Genomic DNA, 13,991 nt, shown 5'->3' with positions numbered 1-13,991 from the left:
CCACATGTATAGCTCTCATGGGATATATTTTAGAATGCATGCACGCACACAGCAGGGGTGGGGTGGGGATTTCAAACTAAATGTGCTAGGAATTGATGTTATTCATGTGTACGTGCTCAGAGCACTACAATTAGGAGAACTGTTTTACTGGGGACCAGAGATCTCTGGGGGCTGCTTGTGCCAGGCTTCACTTACAGTTTTGAACACACAGAATTAAACAGAGACACTGTTTAGTCAACAGAGAAGTTCACCGAGCAGAGACAGCGATGCCCTTCAGAGGATAACTGAGAACAACACAGAATCTGCCACCTTGGCTTACTAACCACCATCCTTCATCTGCCACAGACCATAAAAANATGGCCGGCCAAGCTTTCCCACATCTATTCCCAAGCTATAAGGACCGTGAAAGTAGAAGATACCTGGATTTGAGAGGAAAGGAGTTTCCTTTGAAGTGTATCCAACAATCCCCACAACCTCACCGCCGACAGAGAGAACTTTAGATGGCAGAAAAAGTCCAGATATCTGATGTGCTAGAGGCCCCCGTGCCTTAATGTTTGCGCTCAGAATTGGAAATTTGACATTTCTGAGGAGGGGATCAATCAGTCCTTCCACACCGTTATCAAATTCATGATTTCCCAGTGTCTAAGTAAAACAGAAAAGAAAAAAAAAGAATTAAATATCTGGAATTTTCCAATAAAAGCATATTTTAAAGTATATCATGTTAGCCAGTGGCACCAAAATGGGCTGGGCTCTATGACACCTGACCACATACATGTTCTAGTGTTCTCCTTACCTCCAAAGGGGGCCCTTCGGCTGAGCCCAGAGACACGTATGTGTCACATACAGGTATGTACAGCATTGTTGCCCTGGGCGCCTCATCCAGTGAAGCTGCTGTGAATGTGTGCATTTGGGAATCCCTGTCCCAGCCCCCTCCAGCCAGATTCCTCACAGACCACCTTTACCAGGCCCTACCCAGCTCATCTCCATTGTTTTNGGGAGTTAGCCCACAGGTCAGGCCCAGACCAGAATGCAGACACCCCCAGGACCCCCTTTNATTGCTTCNCTTGGGTCACATCTCGAGTCCTCACAACTGCTATACTCAAGGACTTCTCCAGTTCATCCAGGCGAATCAGGACTGACAGAAGTCTCTGTTAGAGTGGGCATTGGCTTCCTGCTCTGGTCAGCCCCAGACCACCCCTGTACCCCGAGCAGGATAGAAAGCCATGAGAACATTACGGGTACGTGGAAAGAGAAAGAAGTCACTTGCTTTGGCGTCTGGAGGAACCCTTCTGCCAGCTGAGAATCAAGAATTTCAGCCCAATGAACAAAGTTGGCTGTGAAGGTTGCAGACAGAGGGACAATAGGCCTTTTATATAGGAAAATTTTTGTTATCAAATGGAAATGTTAAAATAGCAATGAACTGTGCTTAAGGCTTGCTTTTATCCTTTCCTAGGTATTTTCTGGAAGTCTCCCAACTAAAACTAAAACTTTGTTTACAGTAAAGATAGCTTAATGTTCCCCTATAGCCCCTGTGATCTCGAGTTTTACCATGTCAGCTGTAATCCTAGCCAGTGCACATAAGAACCACCCTATGGTCTCATTTACCAAAAAAGGGAAAAGTTTCCTTAGCTACCTTTGAAGCTGCAGCTTCAGAAGCCACCAANACCAGTATGTGTGGCTGTTGCAATGACAAGGACATCTCTTATTTTGAGCACCCCGAACCCAAGAGTGTGTACCCTCCTCCTAAGCACCTGCTCTCTCCCATGCTTACATTTTTATGGAACTTTCCTCATAAACTAATCTACTACAGCCCTGCTTTACACTTGTAAACTNTACACTTGCCTTGTCCTAGAATTCTTTTCTGTAGTTCTCCAAGTCAGAGACTCTAAAAGGAAGCTCTCAGACAGCCCCATCCCCAGCAGCTTATACTAAGGAAGGACTTTCTGGTGAGGTGACCAAGATACCTCAGCAGATTCTAGATTCATTCTGTGCACAGNACTTCAGGTAAAGCAGGGTGGCGTTGAGTACCATCTGTATGATATTCCCACCCTCAGAGTCACAGCAGATTTCTTCAGAAAGCCCTGTCTACCCTTTCCTTGTGTGGCCTTCTGCATAACCCCAGCTCTGGGCAGTCGCCCACTTGGTTTGGCTGCTAAGGTTATTTTACTTCCTCAGTACCTAAATCCACTAAGGTTATCANTGTAACCTCAGTCTGCTTCACTTTCCTCATCTGAGAGAGGTCTGGCAGCACTGGCTCTAGGTCGTTGAAGCTAACCAGGGCCATGGTACATTCTCCTCCACCTCATCTCCTCTTCCCAGTGAGGCAGGTAAGTAAGCACAACAAATAGTTTAGTAATGAACCTGGCTTGTGCAATGCACATACATCTCTTCTAACACTGCACTTGGCAGCCTGGTACTGCACATACTATGTGCCCACACCACCCTGCAAACAATGCACTTGACAACCTAGGACCCCACCTTCCCTGAGCTGCACATACCATTCTCTTCAGACAATGGAGTTAAGTTCCTTCTCTCCTGAACAACCATCAAACAATTTCTATTCAGTCATACTCCAGTTATGTCTAGGTATGAGGGTAGGGAGGCAATCTGGCCTGAGCTAGTTTGGGACACATGTTGAATAGGGCAAACTGTCCCGTAAGTGAACTTTTAGGGAGAAATCTGAATGCTATTTCCTTGTTGTTCCTTTATTTTCCCCGAGTTCCTTTATTAGAACGTTTTAATAAGAAGACAAAGACCTAGAAAACTTTGGTGGGACATGATCACCAGTCATGTGACACCAGAACATTCCAGAGCTATATTGTGGGGTCATTTGTTGTCTGTCTCCGGGCTAAACTGAGTGCTCTCAAGTTATGTTGGCCTTTTTGTCCTGTTCACCTTGTTTCCTCACTTGGCACACTGGCGCTGACTGAGCACCTGTCACTCAAAGGGCTGTGTGTGAACCCTCCAGGAAGCACGCAGCTATCCACAGTCCCACCCTGTCTCCCCTGGCAAGTTCATGGTTGCTGAACTTGCACCTTTCCCCACCTCTGATGCTATACCCAGTCTCCTCCTCCTCCTAGCTAGTTAACTTCTCTAAAAGCTGATCCAGGTCTAAAGGGTCTCTCAGTCTCAGACATTTGTTTTTCTTTCTTCTAGTCTTAAAACATCAAGTTTTCTTCCTATGGTAAAATAAATTACCCTTTGTTATATAATAATCTTTTTTTTAAAAGATTTATTTATTTTATTTATATGAGTACAATGTAGCTATCTTCAGATACTCCAGAAGAGGGTATCATATCTCATCACAGATGATTATGAGCCACCATGTGCTTGCTGGGAATTGAACTCAGGACCTCTGGAAGAAGTGCTTTTAACCACTGAGCCATCTCTCCAGCCCTATAATAATCTTAAGTACAGAGTTTTGTATTTGGTAGATGTTTCTTGTTTTGGGGNTTTTTTGAGACAGGGTCTCACTGTGTAGCTCAGGATGGCCTCGAATTGAGTCTTGCATTAGCTTCTAGAATGCTGGGAACAGACGTACACAACAGCAACACATGGATCCACAGTTTTCCACGGAAGACTAACCAACTCATCAGTGCTGTTCTATCCTTAGGGTGTGGTGAACGTTCAAGTTTTTGTTTGTTGCTTCTTCAATATCTTGTTCCGTCCCACCCTGACTTGAGTACAGGCTGTGGGCATCTATCTTGATTTTGTATCCCTTGNGGAGGGCATTCCTGTTCATGGACACCAATGCTCTTGATAGAGGACCACATAGCTTTAGTCACCCTCATCTTCAGCTCCAAACTTCAAACGTCTGTGGGGTTCTTTTGGTCTGTGTGACAGTTGTCATGTGCCCATTTTCCCTTGGTGTTTCAACAGAACACAAGCTTTCCAGACCCGAAAACCTATCTCTGTGACTTGTCACCTGGGCCTGTGGCCTCAAGTGTCACATCCAAAGGCTCCCTTTCCCCAAAATGGCAGTTCTGGGGGACATTGTTCTTCCTAGAAGGACAATCTGAGTCAACCAAGCCAGAAGCACTGGCATAAGGCCTTCCCTACTCCTGTGGCCTTCTGCCCTCTCAGGGTAGCTAGTCAGCCGTTGAGGAAGCTACCACATGCGTGCCTGGTAACACTAACTTTGAGGAAGGAAAAGTATGACAAATTACCCCATCCCTTAGAATCTGAAATACCATGTGCAAGGAGGGAGACATTGTCGCAATTACCACACAGAAGGGAGAGGGCAGTATTTGGGTGAAGCACATTTTGGGAGGGCTGTTTTCTTGGCAAAAGCGTGGCTTGCTTTACTTTGTTTTCTTGTCTTTTTCTCTTTTTTATTTNTTGTAATAAACACAATGACCACAGCACAACATGGAGAGGAAAGGATTTGCTNCTTCCGGTTGACAGTGTATCACTGAGCAAAGTCGGGGCAGAAACCCCAGACCAAAATCTGACGGAGAGGACACAGAGGAGTGCTGTTTACTGCCTTGCTTGTCTTATGTCACCCAGGCCCACCTGCCCATGGGTGACACCGCCTACAGTGGGCTGGGCTCTCTCACATCAATCACCAGTCAGGAAAATGCCCCACATGTGCACAGTCCAGCCTGCTGGGAGTGAGTCCTCGCTTGAAGAACCTCTTCCCAGGTGGTTCTCGTTTGTGTTAAGTTGGCAAGAACTAACCAAGCACAACTACTGTAGTAGTTTACTTTTATTTATTTATTCATTCATTTATTTTTGTAATAGGGTCTTACTATGCACCTCTAGCTGGCCTGGAACTCTCTATGCAGACTAGGGTAGCTAGCCTTGAACANAGAGATCCAACTGTTTCTGCCACCTTATTATTAGGACTAAAGGTGGGCACCACCATACCCAGGTCTAAGTTTTTTTGATTTTCTTTTCTTTTTATCTGCTTTTTGAATCTATACTATTATATGATGTTTAGTCAGGAGAATGGAATTTGAGTTGTACCTTTGACCCTGGCTAAAAGCATAACATTCCAAGCTACCCAAAAGGCTCTAAGATCATAGAGATTTTCTATTGTCTCTTCCCTTAAATCAATCAAAAATGGTTCTGCCAATCACCTGGTCTGAAAAAAAGCCCCTCAAACAGTCCTAAGTCCCAGAAGCATGATACACCTGGAAACGTGTCTAAAAAATGAGAGGGATGGTTGCCCTTTAATGAGGCATGTCATTAGACACCCCAGAAGCCCTCTCTTCACACAGTCACAGTTGCCTACAGAGCATCATTGCTAAGCCTGCTGCCTTTCTGACTTCTAACTCAGAAAGTGTAACTTCTGCCTCTCCCCCGCCCACTGCCTTCCCTCCCTCCTTCTCGTCTTCCCCTCCTCCTTCCCTTCTTCCACGCTGCTGTGCTGATGAGGATGTGTATGGCTGGGGTGTGGGGATTTGCTGCTTGCAGGTGACTGTGGAGATGTGTGCCTGTGCACACACACGGGAAGGCCAGAGCTGGACAAGGCCAGGCACCTTCCTCTCTGCTTCTCCAGCTTATTGGCATGAGAGATGGTCTCTCTGCTTTTGGCTAGGCTGGCTGGCCACCGAGTTTTCAGTATTTTAAATANCTGCTATGGTCTCGCCATTCTCTTTCCCTTAGCCATCCTTTGTATTGCTGCCAGNGCAGTCTTTCTGAATTCTAGGTTAGACCGCACCACTCTCCATCTGAAGGACCCACAGAGGCACGAACAGTTTAGGATGCTACCCATAGCCTTGGCAGGCCCACAAAGCTCTTCTTTGTGTACTGGTCTCATCTCTTTCAGCCTCAGTTCTGGCATTATCTCCCCGCCCACACCCTGTACACCCCCACCCCCATGTACTCTGTGAAAGGANGCACGNTTGCCTCTCCCACTCATGACCAGAGATGTGGAGATCCTCTGAATTCATCCTCTGGATGAATCAAATGAAAGCGGTAACTAAAACATGCCAGTCTTTGTTATGCAATTCCTGCATACCGTAATGAGGAAATGAGGAAATGAGGAAATGAGGAAAAGAGAACTTAAAAACAATCAAAATGAGCTGTTTGCTATGCTACTATAACCACTAACTTTACAGATGAACAAAAGCTGAGACGTTGTTAAGTGAAAGGTCACACAATCTGTCACTTTGTGTCTGGTGAGATGAATGTCAACAGTCATACACACAGATCCAGCAGAAGAACCTTGCTGTTCCCTGTTGTCCCTTACTGTCCTTTATTAGGTACATAAACACCTAATAATGCTCCCAGGAGGGATGCTCTGAGAATCCCAGTCTGATGGAGATGCCCTCTCCGTGAGCCCCAGCAGGCCTCTCCCCTCTCCCCTGCCCTTTGGGTGGTCAGTTTCTTTGATGATAGATCCTTGGATCACAGCAGGATGCACTGTTGGGGGGTGTAGATGGCCAGGAGGACCATTCACAAAGTGCCCGTTTTCCTCCTCTGACAGTTCACACTGTTCCTACAAATGTACATGTAGAAAATTCCCTTTGTCAGCACACGATAGCTGTTCTCAGACACACCAAAAGAGGGAGGGCATCAGATCTCATTACAGATGGTTGTGAGCCACCATGTGGTTGCTAGGATTTGAACTCAGGACCTCTGGAAGAGCAGTCAGTGCTCTTAACCGCTGAGCCATCTCTCCAGTCTCCCCCCTTTGTAAATACTTTATATTTCCTTTTCCCCACTTGAGATTTGTCCTGCTGCCTTATTCCTTGTGCAGTTAGGAGGATTTAGTAATATGTCGTCTCTTCAGGCGGAACATGCTTCTCACAATTCCCCACCCTGCTGGCTTGCAGTGACAGGCACTACAGGAGCCTGTTAAGTGGATGGGACTTGCTTACTCCTCATTATCATTTGTATTACCAACAGGCCTTGGGAAAGAGCTGCCCAAGAGAAAAACATGGAGCAATAAATGGTGGAGTGGTGTAAAGGAGGAGACAGTCACCCCTCACTGTACTCGGGGAAATGCTTNCAGGTTCCTTGACATACCACAATGTCTCATGGTAGAAAATGGCATGGTATTTGCCTATGGCTTATACACATGTTTCCATGAGTTTTGAATCATCCTTAGGCTGATTAAATGACCTCGCACAATACAACGGCTATATAATAGTTGTTAGACCCCAGTATGGACACAGATTTTTGTTTTTGTTTTTTTTTCCTCCAAATATCTTGGATCTGCCATTGGCAGAATTCATGATTTTTATTCTCCCCTGTGATGGTCCTTTCTGGAAGATGTCTTTTACAAACTGAAGCTCTCTGAAGCCCCATTCTACACTGAAGGACCCATGGACTGTTTGACCTTGGCTGAGTAGAACATTGTGATTATGGGGTGATGGAATGTTGCAAATCAAGAGCCAAGGTCATTTTGGGCTATCTCTAGTCTTTTAATAGCTCCTGACTACAAACCTCTATATCTGACCTCACATCCTGTTGATAAAAACTCCTGGAATTTATCGTCCTGACATTTCTAATCCTAATGATATATATATATCATATATATATATATATATGTTTATTTTTTCTTTTCTTTTAAGGCAGGGTCTCTTGTACCTCATGCTGACCTTGAAGTTGCTTCATAGTCGAGAATGTCTTTGAACTTCTGATTCTTTCTGACTCTACCTCTGAAGTAGTGGGATTACAGGTCGTGGCCAGCTTATGTGGGTCTGGGAATGTAAGTAAGGACTTCCTTTAGCTAGAGAAATACTCTTCTAACTAAGCTACATCTCCAGCTCCAGCATTAATTCTTAATCCTGCAGAAGAGATTTTTTTTTCCCCAATCAGCTATAGCCAACTTCCTAAAGGCCACTTTCCATCTACTTTGTAAACACACTGATTTATGACTTTAATTTGTTCCATGACTATAAAGTGTCACAAAGGCTCTTCCATATGGGACATGCCACTCAGGATAACTTGAATATGTGTTCCCAAGGCCTTGGTCACACATATTATTTGCTCAAAATAAACAATTTTCTCATTTTCTTTAAAACAGAGTTTTAACTTCAGATTGACACAGTGAGGCTTCCCATTAACACTGTGACATTGCCACTAACGGTTTAACCATCATCTTAGGCAAAGACCTGCCGTGACTCAGAACCACATTTCCTTTTTTGCTTTGTAAGACAGTGAACAGATTTATAGTCAAATAGCTTCCAGGACTTATAGCAGTCAAAAGGATGTGAGGTCAAATATAGAGGTTGATAGTAAATTGCTATTAAAAGAGACTAAAGATAGCTCAAGATGACCTTGGCTCTTTTAATCCACACCATTCCATCACCCCTTCCTTAACTACAGTGCTCTAGTCAACCATGTTCATTCTACAGGCTTCTCTTCAGATTGGACTTTGCTTATTTGTTCATCCAATTCATTAATCAATCAGAACCCTATGACAACCTTGTACATTCATTAAATAAGAGAGATAAGCTCAGCAAATTACCCTCCTGTACTTCCAATAATAAAACCATAGCCTTGTGATGTTAGTAACTGGTCCAGTCCTGGTTCCTCCCCCCCCCTGCCCGGCCCCATTTCTTTTGAGGAAAACACCCCAAAAGAAAAGAAAGATAGCCTTACAGAAAGATGTGTTGCATATTCCCCATCTAGCCTGGTGTGCTGGTTTGGATAGGAATAGCCCCCATGGCTGAATTACTTGAATGCTTGGTCATCTGCAAGTGGCAGTGCTTACGAGGGATTAGGAGGTGTGGCCTTGTTGGAGGAGGTGTGTCACTGGGGAGGGGTGAGCTTTGAGGTTTCAAGAACCAAACCAGGAACAGTGGCTCCCTCTTGTATCTGCTACCTATGGATCTGGGTGTAGAACTCTTAGCTCCTTCTCTAACACCGTGTCTACCTGCATGCCACCACACTCCCCTCATGATATTGGACTAAACCTCTGAAACTGTAAGAAAGTCCCAATTAAATGTGTTTCCTTATAAGATTCACCATGGTCGTGGTGTCTCTTATCAGCAATAGAACACTGACTGGGACACCTGGGATGTTTGAAATTCCAACACCTCAAACTGCTTGCCTCNTTTTGTTTTGTTTTGGTTTAGTTTTTCAAGACAGGGTTTCTCTGTGTAGCTCTGGCTGTCCTGGAACTCACTTTGTAGATCAGGCTGGCCTCGAACTCAAAAATCCGCCTGCCTCTGCCTCCCAAGTGCTGGGATTAAAGGTGTGTGCCACTACCGCCCTGCTTGCCTCTTAAAACCAAAAACAAATGAAAATGTTGGGAACAGGGGACTCAGTTCCTCTGTGACTCAGGCTTCCATGACCACTACACGGACTCTGAGGAATACTGCAAGGTTTCTTCTGCTTTCGGTAGGTATGTAGTATTTACAAAGGCTGAGGGTGACTTACAAAAAACCCTTCGGCCTTGGAGAAAGCTTCTGTTGGTTGTAGGTAAGGCTCAGGATGTTGTGTGAGTTACCAACAGAGGAATGAAGCTATTTTAAGGCTTCTGATGTCAAGTTTCTTGCTTGAGCTATTAAGAGTACCCTGTAATTAGGGGAGATGAAAAAAACTTGTGCTTAAAGTTTGGCTTGAAATTCACATGCATTCTGTTGTAGGCCGTGGCCACTTTCCCTCTGAGGAAAAGTAAAAAAAAATTATAGATAATTATGAAGTTACCACATCCAAAATTCACTTATTTCCAATATACTAGAGGTTGAAAGAATCCTAACTAGTAAATTATTAACTTCTGGATACCNATGAAACAGAAGGAAAGTAGCTCAAACCCACACAAGTTGACATATTAAAAAAATACCAGATAAAATAATGTGCCACCCCCCTTTCCTTGTCTGTGGCAGATGCCAATTAACTGACTGGATAGAACTTTTCTGATGAATTTAGAACAAGCCTCAGAATCTCCCTTAACCCAGAAATGAAGGGAACAGCTGTCAACCAACCAGATATGTCATCTTTCATTGCTTCATGAAGATAGTAATTATGAGCGTGGAATCTATTTATGAATAACACAATGTACTTTTACCCAGCAACGAATGCTAGAGGCATAATTTTAAACAAGGGCAGAATCCTTCTGACTTTTCTCTCTGAACCATATTTGGTAGCAACACTCAGATGCAGATGCTACCCACACTGGCTCTGAGGCAATGTGCCAGTGGCTCATATACAAACATCACTCATATACAAACCCTCTAGTTTGTGCTGAATAAATGGGTGGCTGGAAGAGCTCCATATTGTCTGCAGATTGAGGAAGGAGACACAGAGGTCAGTGACCCCTGATTGTCCACTAAATGATCCTCCATTCTCTGATATGGTTTAGCAAGAACTTCTATTTTCTGATTCCTCCTGTTGCAGCCAATGGATCAAAACAATCTCTCTCCATATTATCCAATAACCGGGTGCACTGCTTTGTCTCTACAGTCTATGAAAAGTGTCTAACAGTGAGGAAATAATCAATAAGCATCTACGAGTGAGTGAGGAACCAAATAAACAGCTGGTGGGGAAAAGGAAAAAGAAAGAATAAATACATTAATTCCAAGGATGGGCACGGTGGTGCATTCCTTTGTTCCCAACACCTGGGAGGCAGAAACAAGCAGGTCTGTATGAGCTTGAGGTCAGTCTGGTCTATATAACAAGTTCAAGGTCAGCCAGGGCTACATAGTAAAGCTATGTCTCAAACAAGCGAACTCTAAGACTTCAGTTATTGGTTCAGTTGCCCAGGGGAAGGGGGTGTCTCATTTGGGAGAAACAGTCCCAGGCCCCAGCTACCATGCAGAGTTCTGCTTTGAAAGCCTTTGGGGAATGAACATCACAGTCACAAAATAACAGCAGCAAAAGCAAGGGAAGCCACATAGTCCCCCAAAGGTAAAAATTTCTCNAGTCACTACATAGCTAAAAACTCTGGGGTGGTTTGATCATGGTGGTCTGTTCCCAGGAGCTCTTGGGTCAGCTTTATTGCATGGTGGTCATTTTGCCTTGACTGCTGGATGGAGATTTTGTTTTGTTTTGTTTTTCCTTTGATTGACAGTCTTATGTAGTATAGATCGGACTCCCACATGCTAAGTAGCCAAGGATGACCCTGAACTTGCTGATCCTCCTGCCCCTACCTCACAAGTGCTGGATTGCATGTGTGACCATGCTTGGTTTCTGCAGTGCTGGAGATGATCCTCAGGGCGTCCTGCATTTTAGCTAAGTGCTCCGTTGCTTGAGCTACAGCCCTAGCTCCACTGTAGAATTTTTATTCCAATGTACCAGAAAATGTGAACTTGCTCTGTCCCCTCTTCCTCTGCTCCCAACCATCCACTTGACTAAGGATGTCCCAGCTAAGTCACCCACCAACAGAACATTGAGCCTGTGAAAGAACCACTCCAGAGGACATATGGCCCCAGGTGTGGGAAACACCCAGAGAACCAGAATGACACTAGACAGCTCTATCACATCTTTGTTCTATCCCAGTGGCCCAAAGCAATGCTGCTTTCACAGATGCCCTTCCTCTCTGAGCTCTCTACTTCCACCATGCCCACCNTCTGTGGTGCCAAATTGCTCCACATATAGTCCACTCTGAGGTCTTCTAGCTAGTCCTCCTTCTGCAGGCCCGTGGCTTCATCCATGCAGTGCAGGCCACCAGAGTGAGCTGTGCCCCAAATAGCCTACCTAGGTACCTCTTGCCTCTGAGTTGAAACCACCTGACTTCCTGCTTTCCAAGGAAATAAGCATTCCTAACTCCTTGGATACCAGGCAGACCCTCCCTGCCCTCCTGGTGATGTCCTTAGCTGTATGATCCATTCTGTTAAACTTCCAGGTGCCCTAACATCTAGGGACGCTAAATCCCCCAGATGCCCCGAGAAGCTCTTGAACTGTGTCCACCAGACCTCATGCACATCTGTGCATTATGGCAGTGTGTTCACACATCAGCTGTCTTTGTGCCCTCTGGGATACCAGGTGAGTCATGCCATGTCTACTGAANGATGAATAAGACCATTAGCTCTATCTTCTCCTTTTAAATGAGTTCTATTTTACTCTGTCATGGTGTATGAGCCATTAAAACTTTCCAGAAGGCAGGATATGAAAAAAAAAAAAAACCCTTTGTAAATAGTAGGTACATGATGCCTTAGTTTTATAGGGAGAGAAACCAAGTTGCTAGGCAACTGGTGAAAAATCTAGCCAACTGTTTTCATACCTTCCAGCTCTTTGATAGACAATTGTCAGGTTCTTGTATTTTTGTTTCTTATGTTTGAATTTACAAATTACCTCTGTGTGTTTGTTAATATCTTTGTGGCACTTGTCTATGAATGGAACACACACACACACACACACAGAGTACAGCAGAGCATGGCCATACATAATTATAATTCCAGCACCTAGAGTTTGAGGCTGTGCTGGGCTACACACCTCCATCTTATCTCAAAACAACAACAACAAAGTGTTCACTGTTCTCTGGGGTGTGAGCATATAAACACAAGAGAATTTCACAAAGGGGAATTTGGAAGGAGATGGAACCTTGTAAGAAAAATCCATTTTTATTGGGAATTTAAAGTTAACTGGTCTATCAAAGTCCACCTTTATATGAATTGGATAATGGGCATGTCTTAGCCTTGATTTTGTTCATAGAAGAATACAAAAGTATCAATAAAGGTAAAACATAGGGAATTTATGCAAGGAAGAAGGAAAACAAGACACAGAGTATGGTACAAGAAGGTTCGTGCTTTTGTGTGACGCACTAGGCCTGTTCACACACAAGGTCATTTTATTTGACAGTGCTATGAGATAGGTGCTATTATTTCCCCTTTTTATAATAGATAAGGAAACTGAGACTCTGATTCCTACAACTAGCAAGTGGAAGACCTGAAATCTGAGAATTGGTACTGAGGCTTAAGCCACAACAGAGCCTTTGTATGCACAACTGCTGCCAATCTGCATGAACAGGAGAGGTAGGCATTTCTTAGCTTCTTGCTAGTGTTTTACAAGGTTCTGGGATGCCAAGNAATGGCATCATCTTTTTCCTAAGGATACCTGAAGGGCAAACTGGAAACAAGCATAGATTGGCATGTCTACACATCCACCCACCTGANTACCAACCACCTACACATCCATCCATCCACGCACCATCCACACATCCATCTACCTGCCTGTCCATTCATCCAGTCACCATCCATCCATTACTTCCTCATCTATCCACCTGCCCACTTAACCAAGTATCTTCCATCCATCTATCCACCTACCATCCATCCATCTATACATCCACTCAACCATCAAACATGTGGGAAACACCTTTGGAGATTGGTTCTGTTTTGATTCAATCGGGAATCTGCATGGCCAAACACTAAAGGTCCTTGTCTCCAGTTGGTTTTCAATCAATCAATAAAGATTCCAGCGGCCAATAGCTGGGCAAAGGAAGATGGGACAGGACCCTTAGAGTTGCTCTGGCAAGGGTGCAAAGAGGAACAGGGATAAATCACCATGACTTGGGGAAGTAGAATGGGACACAGATCAGCAGGAGATAAAGCCAACCAGCCATGTGAGATTTTGGGTAAGTGGCCACTGGCTGTAGGTGGATCCAAAGATAGTTCCCGGGCAGGTTCATGCATGTGATCCATCAACAACACAAAGCAATATAGCCAAATTCCCACTACACACATGTATGAAGATTCAGGTACATGATGCAGCGTATCAGAGGGTGAGCTTCACCTAAGGGAGTACAGGCCCACAAGCAAATAGCCTTAATGCTATAAANGAATANGGGACTGAAAACAAGAGGAAGAGAATGAAAATGTCCCAAGTGAAGAAAGAAGGCTTAATCATGCCAGACAAAAAGCAAGGCAAGAAGAGCTGATTTAAGAGCAGTAGAATATGCTTGATGCAGAAGAAAAGAACCTCTTGTAATCTAGTAGACACTTGTAATAACGTTAATTGCTCTTTCTCTATCGGAGAGTGGAGGCATATTTATTTAGTGAGTGTAAGACCTACAATGTAAGATTTAAGGAGACATACTGGTCTATTATACAATGGGATTCAGTTGCAAATCACTCAGGGACCCTCCACAGCAGCCGTCT

Source organism: Mus caroli, chromosome 9, assembly GCF_900094665.2.
Source record: "Mus caroli chromosome 9, CAROLI_EIJ_v1.1, whole genome shotgun sequence".
Taxonomy (NCBI): Eukaryota; Metazoa; Chordata; class Mammalia; order Rodentia; family Muridae; genus Mus; species Mus caroli.
The sequence above is the reverse complement of the archived record's forward strand: the minus strand, read 5'-3'. Positions refer to the sequence as shown.